Source organism: Capsicum annuum, unplaced genomic scaffold (genome assembly GCF_002878395.1).
Source record: "Capsicum annuum cultivar UCD-10X-F1 unplaced genomic scaffold, UCD10Xv1.1 ctg82642, whole genome shotgun sequence".
Taxonomy (NCBI): Eukaryota; Viridiplantae; Streptophyta; class Magnoliopsida; order Solanales; family Solanaceae; genus Capsicum; species Capsicum annuum.
Window position 1 is genome coordinate 90,015 of NW_025893454.1, and position 9,822 is coordinate 99,836.

A 9,822-nucleotide genomic window follows, 5' to 3' on the forward strand; every position below is an offset into this window, starting at 1 on the left:
CCTCCTAAAATAAGGGTGACTCAACTAGAGGTCGTGTACACAGCATGATATGGGTACGACCATGAAAATGGGTGAGTCTGAGAGTGAATTGAACCGAGACTTGGAGTGTACACGTGAAGTGCAAAGGAAGGCCTAAATAGGCTCCAAAATCAGTCCATATAATGCACTCCAAGGGAGCCCACTTGAAGACTTTGACTAAGGGGTCATTTTGGACATTTCACACTATTCTTGTAATACACTATAAATACAACCTTCTAGGGTTTCATTCATTAGAATTGGCTGAATATTGATGTTGTATCACACTTAGAAACATTTCTCTCTTATGAGAAAGGCTCCCATAGCCGAAATCCATGTAACTAGGATTTTTAACTTGAGGGTGGAATCTCTCGTGTTAGATTCATGCTTGGAAACGTTGGGTGCATTGAGAGATCAAGGTCCCTCTTGTTCCTACATAGGAGATAGGTTAGTGTTGTGTGTAGTATTAAAGGTCCAAGAGTAACAATTTTTGGGTTGTTAATATTATTGACTCATTTGGTCTATCTATCTATCTTTATATTTCAGATTTGTAGTGAACTATTTTGTTTCTTTGTTGAATCTGAATTTTGTAATCATTGTGCTCATCTTGTTCTGTGTATTGTGGCTGTTTTGGTGTTGAAAACACACCTTTTTATCTTGTTATTGAGTGGTTGTAGAGAATCCGAGAGTGGTCTCCATCTTAGTCCTCAAATCCTTCAGATTAGTGGATTGTTTTGGAGTTGTTTTGTGTTTCTCTTATTTTTCCCGTATCAGCAACCAGCTTAGAGGAAAAGAATCTATCCTACACTTGGCTTGAAAAGAGGATGAATTTCTCAGAACCCTTAAGGACTTTAAGGCTCCTATATGAAGCTAAGAAAAAGTTTGAGAGAGAAATAATAGAATCTAAAATTTTATAAGAGAAAAATGAAAAGAATGTGCTGGTCTTAGACCTTAAAATGGGGCTGCCTTAACCGCCTTTTTTTTTTTCAATTTCAGCCACATTTTGATCAAGTAGGTGATGCACCAACTTAGCCATTTTTAAGCTGGTCAAATGCCAAAGTAGGTGACACACCTACTTGGCCTTAATTTATGCCTCTTAATGGACTTTGGCCTTGTTGGGCTTATTAATATTGGGCCTTGTAGATTGGGGGTTTTGGGCTGCCCATTCTCCTCATTCTTATTTGGGCCAAATTTGTCAAGTAGGTGATGGTTTTACTTTGGCCCATACACTTATCAAAATAGTCTTAGTAGGTGATGCACCTACTTGGTTCTTAGGTTGGTCAATAAGTCAAAGTAAGTGATTCACCTACTTTTCACCTACTAGCTTAATTAAAGTCAAGCAAGCAACTCACGTATTTTATTCCATATTTTAAATCTTAGCCAATTTTATATTTTAAATTCACTCTTATATATACACTTGGCCACTATAAACCTTAAGATAGAATGCCACCTTACTATCTCACGTTTAAATACTTCTATCAAGTTAACTTGGCCAAACACATGCTGAAATGTATGGGCATTGTAGTAACCTCCTAATCTAGTTTAAACAGTTACTAGTCTTTTAAGAGACTTGGTACCTAGCCTACATAAGAGGTTACATCAAGTGCCATATGACTAGAACTAGTATACGCAGAATACGGGCATTACATTACTATCGCGAGTTTAAATAATTTTTGTCAAATTCACTTAATCGTATATGTATTGGAACGCATGGGGTGTTACTAAATTGAAACTTAGAAATTTAAATTAGAGCTTAATTTGGATGTTCACAAAAGTGATGATGTGGCACTACATGATTGGACGACACTTTGCAATTGTTTGAACTTTTTAATTTTGGTATTTCGGACAAATATCAACTAAGGAAGGGAGTATGAATGAAATTGTGAGAAATTGTAAGGTTTGGATCCCTTTTTTAAGTTCAAATGCATTTGAAATCAATTGGTCCCCCCTTTTGATACAAGCATAAAATGCACAAGGATTTCAAGGTCTTGTATTGGTTCAAGCTTTGAATTGTCAAAGGATCAAGCCTCGGATTTACAAGTGCTTGAAGACCTTTTGGAACCATTACAAAGCCATGTCCAAATTAAAGAGAGAAGGAGGGATTTCTACATCACATAGGCACCTCAACTAAGGGCATTGTGGTCTTTTGATACTCTTCTTTTACACTTCAAAGGAGCATCCTTCATTAGGGGTATTTTAGTCTTTGAGTGTAATAACTATAAATAGATAATTAGGCCTTTACTTTTCTTTAGCTTTGAAGAATTGATTGAGTAAAACTTAAATTGTATTTTCTTTCCTTAGTGTAGGGCTTGGAAAAGCCATTTTAGTGTAGGTCTTAGAAAAGACGTTGAAACTAGGGTCATCGTTGAGTGTGGAATCACTCTTGTTGACATTGCGGCAAGAAAGGTTGGGTGCTTGAGGAGTTGATCCCTTTGTGTCCACCTAAGAGTGTGGTGTTATAACTCCATTCGTGTTGTGTTTCTTGGTGTTTGATAAACACCTTGGTGCTATTCATTGGTGTAGGTGTATGTCTCATTTACATTTATGCACTTTTCTTTTATTTCTTATTGAATCTGTGTGTTCTCTTTTGTATCTACTTTTCTTCTAGTTGCTGATTTTTGGTCCCTTAGGATTAATTTCATGTTTAGTAGTTTATTTTTATATTATTTGGTATCAGAGCCATGTATTAGAGTTGTTACCACAACTCTAAATCTTGGATCTAAGAAAATCTCCACAAAAAAAGAGTCGAGAGTCAAGAAAAAAAATAGGTGTTTCACGTTTTTGTACTTGGACAACATTTTAAATCTTAGATCTATATGTTTTTGTGTTGTTTTATTGGTTTAAAGTGCTAGATTCTTGTTCCCTAGCACTTAGGGAGTCTAGATCTATGTTTGGAACAAGATTTGGTTGTTTTTGAGCCAGATTCACCATTGTTGTGACTTGTTTGAAGCTTTTGAGGTGGAATCTCATGGTGGATACCTTGTGTGTGGTGTTTTTGTGTCTGATTTATTGTTGTTTGAGCGTCTTGGCAAAGGGAACCTAGAACTAAAAGAAAATTTGAATTTGGGGTTCTTTTGCCCAGTGGTCAAACCGTGGTTAACTCTTGAATATTCATATTGTTCATCTACCATCTTCAAATCTTGTTGAAGAAGAATATTGAAGTAGATTGTTTGATCCAAAAAGGGAGAAGAAAGAAAGTGTACTAAGTTTTTGTACAAGAATATTCCCTTGCATATCTAAGTCTTTCAAAAAGGAAGAGGGGACAAGGGAACAAGCAAGTACAATTGACAGTACACTTGAGGGAACCAACCCATTTTGAATTCATTTAAAGCTCTAAAAAAGGCTTCAAACATTCATTTTTTCCTCTAAAAACCGAAAATTCTTCTTCCCTAAAGGAGTGTTTGGCCGAAAAAAAAAATTTGGAAGTTGAAAATTTTGAAAAGTGAAGCCCAATCACAAGCTTCCACATCATCACTTATACAAACGACCAAATTGAGTTCTTAACTAGATTCCTAAGTTTCTATTTGTTGTTTCTAGTTGTTTTTGAGTTGATTCTACCACTAATTAGCAAACTAGTAACTTCCTACTAGGTTGATAATTAGTCCAGAGTTCGTTTATTTCGTTCTTCAATTTTTGTGTGCTTTTCTCATTTTTAATTCGTAGTAGTTCGTTGGTTCAAGTCCTTACATCATTTTTTATTTAAGTCATATCAAACAAAAATCGATTCCAGGCCAAACCATATTCACCACTCATTCACTTGCCAAGTATTGCCAAGTTTTCAACACTTGTGAGAACAAGTGTGAGGTGAGTGTGGTGAGGTTTATTGAACTAACGTTTTTGTTCGTTTTGTAGGTTTTCCCTTTGCTGTATTTTGCTTCTTGTTAGGTACAATTGAAATGGAATCTGAAGGTACCACATCCCAACCTTTAGTAAATGATGTTTTGGGAGTCTTGATGGCTCAGTTGGATGCACTAAACCGAGACTTAAAGGGTGATTTGGACCTTATAAAAAGGTGAATTGAGATCCATGAAGCGTGATGTAGGATCTGATACAAGAATCAACTACTAAAATGAAATTAAGGCCTAAAGAGAAACAAAAAACAACAATTAAAAGAAAGGGAGATGAAGATGAAATGCATAAAAGTAAAGGGATAGTAGTGAGACATATACTCACACCAATGAATAGCACCAAAGTGTGTATCAAACACCAAGACACACAACACCAATGAGAGATAACACCACACTCTTAGGTGGACCAAGGGAATTCATACTCCTCAATCACACCTTTCTTACCAATTGATCAACACAAGTGAAATCCATCAAATATATTAATCCTACACTAAGATGGCTTTTCCAAGCCCTACTAATACGGGAATAATCACAGATATGGACTTAGGAAAGTGTGTGTTGGACCCGAGACTTGACATGTGCAATTGAAGTGTAAAAGAGGCCCAAAATGCACCCAAATCAGCCCATAAATTGCACTAGATGGGTGCCCACTCTTTGAAGGGTCTTTTGGTCATTTTAACTTATATTTTATAATAGATATAAAAGGAACATTGTAGGGTTTTTAGTTTAGTTTTTGGATGATATTTGGGGGTCTTGTAAGACTTGTAACAAGCTCTCTCTAGTGAGAAGAGTGACCACCGAAACTAGGATACAACAATAGGATGGATTCTCATTTATTGTTGCTTGCTTGGAAACGTTGATGCTAGAGAGGTGGAATTCAATCTTGTGTCACATAAGAGATAGGTTTATTATTGTGTGTAGTGTTAAGGTTCCAAGAGTGTCTATTCTTGGGTTCTTGTAATCTTGGTTAGTGTTTGTGTTGTAATCTTGTGTTCTTGTTGTTATTGTTAAATCCAAATCTTGTGTCTTCTTGTTCATCATCTTATGTTTTTAATCTAGCTTGTTATCCGCTGATTTGATGTAATAAACACCTTGTTATCTTCTGGTTATTGTGTTCTTAGGAAGCCGAGACTTGGTCTCCAAAAGGGTTCACGGATTTCTTTCCATTTTGTGGACTGCTTTTTGGACTAATTTTGGTGTTCCCTTGTTTGTCCCATATCACCTACACTAAGGAAAGAAAAATACAACTTGAGTAACACTCAATCAATTCATCAGTCTCATGAAAATTCAAGCCAAAGTGTCTGTTTATACTTATTGCAAACAATGACTAAGATACCCTTAATAAAGGGTGCTCCTTTGGAGTGTAAACGAGGAGTCTCAAAAGATCATAATACCCCAAAGTTAAGGCACCCTTGGAGTGTATCCAAGGCTGTCTTGGAGTATATTCAAGGTCCCTCTTCACGTATTAGCAAGTACATTCCCTTGGATGAATGCAACATATTCTCACGAGTTTCCATCTTCATAAATGGCTCCTTTTATGTTTGGAATTGATGAATGGTGCCTCTTTCATTCTCTCAAAATAGAGGATGGTTCATTCTTCAAGGCTTATGGTCCTCGGATTAGTATCAATGCAAGAATCCAAGAAACCTTTCACACACGGGATTACTTTATGTCTTGCTCACAATAGGCCTTCCTTGCATATTCTAGTGCCCTCGGGGTGACCAAGTCTTGGGCCTTTAAGTGTTGGACTCCAAAGAAGTCATCAAAAGCTAAGGTGTCCATTTGATTTGTATTATCCTCCCCTTCTTGAAAAGGATTCGACCTCAAATCCAAAACCTTGCAAAACCGAAGAGAGGACAAACAAATACAAAATCCTCATTGCATGAGGGTTAGAATTAGCACAACAAATTATCTCAACATGCCAAGGTTGCATATATTTGAAATATAACCAAGGATCCTTTGAATCAAATATTAAGAGTTCAATGAAAGATACACAAAGGACTTGGTTATGGGATTCACCAAAAGTGATACTTTGCTTGTCATATAGACCAAGCAACAAGTTGGGTGCACCAACATCATCAATTCTATATTTGGCACTGGGGTCAAATGGAAAGAGTTGCCATAGACACGGGTCTAGACAACACTCTCATTTTTCATAGGCTTCACCCAAACTATACGACATACTCTCTACAATATCATCAAAAACAAGTAGAGAGTAGAGAAAGGTATTACTCAAGCCAACTTCTACTAAGGTGTCTTCATGTATGTACTCACCATTAGTTTCAACATCCTCGCCATAAGTACTCTCAATAATAAGGTCCCACATAGTAGAAGAAAAAGTATTTTCCAAGCAATGGACAATTTCTCCTCTTATGGAAGATCCCTCAAGTAGACGCATACCATCACAAAAATCATAAGGATTATTGCTTAAGTCTTTACAAGAAGCAAGCAATTCATCCTCATAATTGATAGCCTAAAGGCTATGAACTAATGAAAATGGAGACACAAAACACAAAAACCAGCAAGCACAAAAAGAGAAGATAACACACTAAGAAGAAAGGGAGATGAAGAAGAATGCAAAAATATAAAGATAGTAAAATGACCCTTACTTCCCCTAGATGATTAACAAAAGAAGATGTATCAAATCTCCAATCACACCTCACAAATGAAAGTTCAAACCACTCTTTTAGGTTGTCACGCCTCAACTCCTATTGGGGAAGACAGGCACCCGTAGCTGTAAAGGCCCGAGAGAACCAATTCATAACCTTGTACTTCTCATGCATGTAACTATGACAACCAAAGGTTAGAACCAATATGATATTATGTATCAATGAGAATAATTACATAGGCAAGCACAAACTTATATATATAACACTTGGACGTTAGGGCCACCACGTCTAAAGAAAAACACTACCATAACTTTACATTAGTCTACAAAGCCTCTAAAATATACATAGACTTAGTTAGGGTCGGGACAAACCCCCTCCCTAATCTTGACTCACTGCATAATACCAAAATATATGGAACAGACTCAGAAAGCCTCGAATCAACCTAGAGCTCACCAATAGTCACTGAAAAGCCTGCTCTCCTACTAGTGAAGTGTATGAGTTGAAGTACCTATGCCTGCAGCATAAAATGCAGGTCCCCTGTGAGGGATGTCAGTACGAAAATATGTACTGAATATGTAAAGATGAAGGTAACAACACATGATACAAGAGCTCACTAGGAATCAGATACAAGTGTATAAGTAGTACTAGTAGACCACCTTTATATATACTTGTGGGACTATATACATTACATTCCTTTCTTCTTTTTTTACCTTTCTTACCTCATAATCTTTGTAAGCCATATATCAATGAACAGCTGATCAGTGGTAAATAGATAAATTAGGATTGGCCCATACTAGGCTTACGCCCCTAAGCTGCCACCTATATATAAGGATTGGAATCGGTCCATGCTAGGCTTATGCCCCTGAGCTGCCACCCACATATAAGGGAATCGAAATTGGCCCATGCTAGGCTTATGCCCTTGAGCTGCCACTAGTTTTACAGATTTGCATTACTTAGTTTATTTAGCCTTTGAGATTGTTACCTTGGTGGCAATCACATTATGGTACCTTGAACCAATAATCTGCTAATATGAGACATATAACTGGATACTTAATGCAACAACAATGAGGTAGGGAGCTGTTGGCATGCAAATGAAGTGTTTAGGAGCTGAAAATACACATGTTTCTTATTTGAGTAAACGGAGAACTTCTAAAATTTTCTAGTGAAAATAGATGTGCAGCTCAAATAATAAGCATGTATCGAGGTGTTTTAACACATTAGAGAGTGGGAACAAGTTCATTGGCTACATGGGATATAATTCACTGCCATTATGTATCACTTGTTATAGGATACCTCGGAAGCTTACTTGATGGACCAAATGTCCGATTTCATACCAAAGAGTGCAAAATAGAGTATGCCTTACATACCTGGTTGTACAACTCCATTACCATCCCAACTCGACTTCTTGCCCTTTTAGATTACTTATCTACAATGAAATATATGACAAACTAATATTAGCAAACAACCATAACGTTTGGCTATTTAACTTCACCAAAACAACAATTGGGTAGTAAGCCTTTACTCTATCAATCAAGAGTGTTATCTTAACCTTTTTTCTCCTCTAATTACACCTACAAACCATAAATGTTCTTATAAGATTCAAAGAAACCACTTCAGTTTCATTACCTATTCCAAATAATACGCAAAACAGATTGCGCCAGTAACAAATGCAATAGCTAGTTCGGTGGTGTACCACCACACCTTTCTTCTATATTTCAATTTGAATTAGTCTCACCTTTCTCCAACATCAGCCTGGTAGACTAGAACACATACATACAAAACAGTCCACAAAACAGTCCCAAATCCCTTTTATTGTAGTAATCCATTATTGAACTCATCATCTCTTGAGTTCTCAATAACAACACATCCATAATTCTCTTTCAAATTCACATACAAGGAGAACAAAATGGAGAAGTAACCTTACCTCAATTCTGCAACTTATTCTTTTAATTGAACTCTTCAAGAACTTGAACTTTCCTTCAAACTTTAAACCAAAGAAGAAAAAAGAAGTTCCTTAATATCAAAGAAAAGTGAGCAGATTGTTTGTTCTATATTCTGCCATATATTTATAATTAAGAACTTCTAACATCTTTCCTAATCTTCCATGAGATAATTATACAAAAACAAAAGTGTTTTCACTTACCTTGGGCTGCAAAGTTGAGGGTTTCTTCAAGAACCCTAGAAAAGAAAATAGGGCTGCTCCTAGTTTCTTAAAAGGAAGTAGAGAGAGTTTGTGAAATGTAACCCTTTTTATGACTTAATAATGAGGGAAATGACCAGCAACTTCTTCTTATAAAGCCTCTATTTTTGGCCGTCTACCTAGCTGATTTTGGACCACAAATTTAATCAAATTGGTCCAAGTAGGTGATGCACCTACTTAAGGAGTTCCAGCAGCTCAAAATGTCAAAGTAGGTGATGCACCTAATTGCTTAATTTCTTAGTTGGGCTCAATTATATTTGGGCCTTGGCAGATTTGAGCATTGGGCCTTTTTTTCATTTTCTTCCTCTTTTATTCAATTTGGGCCCAAATGAGTACATTAGTATAGGCCCAAATCTTGTCCATAGCCATGGGTCCATTAATTTGGTCCAAAAAATCTTAAGTAGGTCTCACCTACTAGCTTAATTAAGTCAAGCAAGCACCTCAATATTTTGTTCCATTTTCAGCTCCTAATCCCTTTAATCTAACTTTCAACTTAGACACACTCGGTCACTTTAAACTTCAGATTCAAATACTAGCTTATGATCCCAAGTTCAAATAGTTGTATCGATGTTAACTTGGTCGCATCACATTAAACTGTACAGGCAGCATCTATAATTCTATCTACGCCTTTAATACTTGCATAACAAATCTCATCCGTTACCTATATACCACAAAGCTATACCAAGTTCTATATAATTAGAACAAGTACAAGCAAAATACGGGATGTTACATCCTTCCCCCCTTAGAGACATTCATCCTCGAATGTTAGCATAACTTTCTAACCAACATAAGTTCAAGCTTAAGTTTTATCCCTATTATCACATAGTACCTATAGTTTACACTTACTTGTTGTTACTCTAATTCAGCATCTTGGACTTTTTCTTCGTATTTGAACAAATGGGGGTACTTGGATTTCATCGTTTCTTTAGCTTCCCATGTTACCTCTTCTACTTGTTGGTTCTCAAAGCACTTTTACTGAAACTATTTCTTTATTCCTTAACTTCTTAACTTGTCGGCCTACGATAGCAATAGGTATTCTTATAGGTAAGATCTTTCGTAACTTGTACATCTTTAGTAGGAGTAATATGAGATGGATCTCCCATGCACTTTTGAAGAATTGAGACATGAAACACTAGATGGACTGTTGAGA

At 36.4% G+C, this 9,822-nt stretch overlaps 1 long non-coding RNA gene across 1 annotated transcript; it reads right to left on the bottom strand.

The window, feature by feature from the left end:
- Positions 1-6,710: 6,710 nt before the first annotated feature.
- On the bottom strand, positions 6,711-8,298 carry LOC124895498. Its single transcript, XR_007051761.1, has 2 exons — positions 7,840-8,298; positions 6,711-6,986 (listed from the first exon to the last, which is right to left on the bottom strand). It is a non-coding gene; the product is annotated as an uncharacterized LOC124895498 (long non-coding RNA).
- Between the last annotated feature and the right edge of the window lie 1,524 nt (positions 8,299-9,822).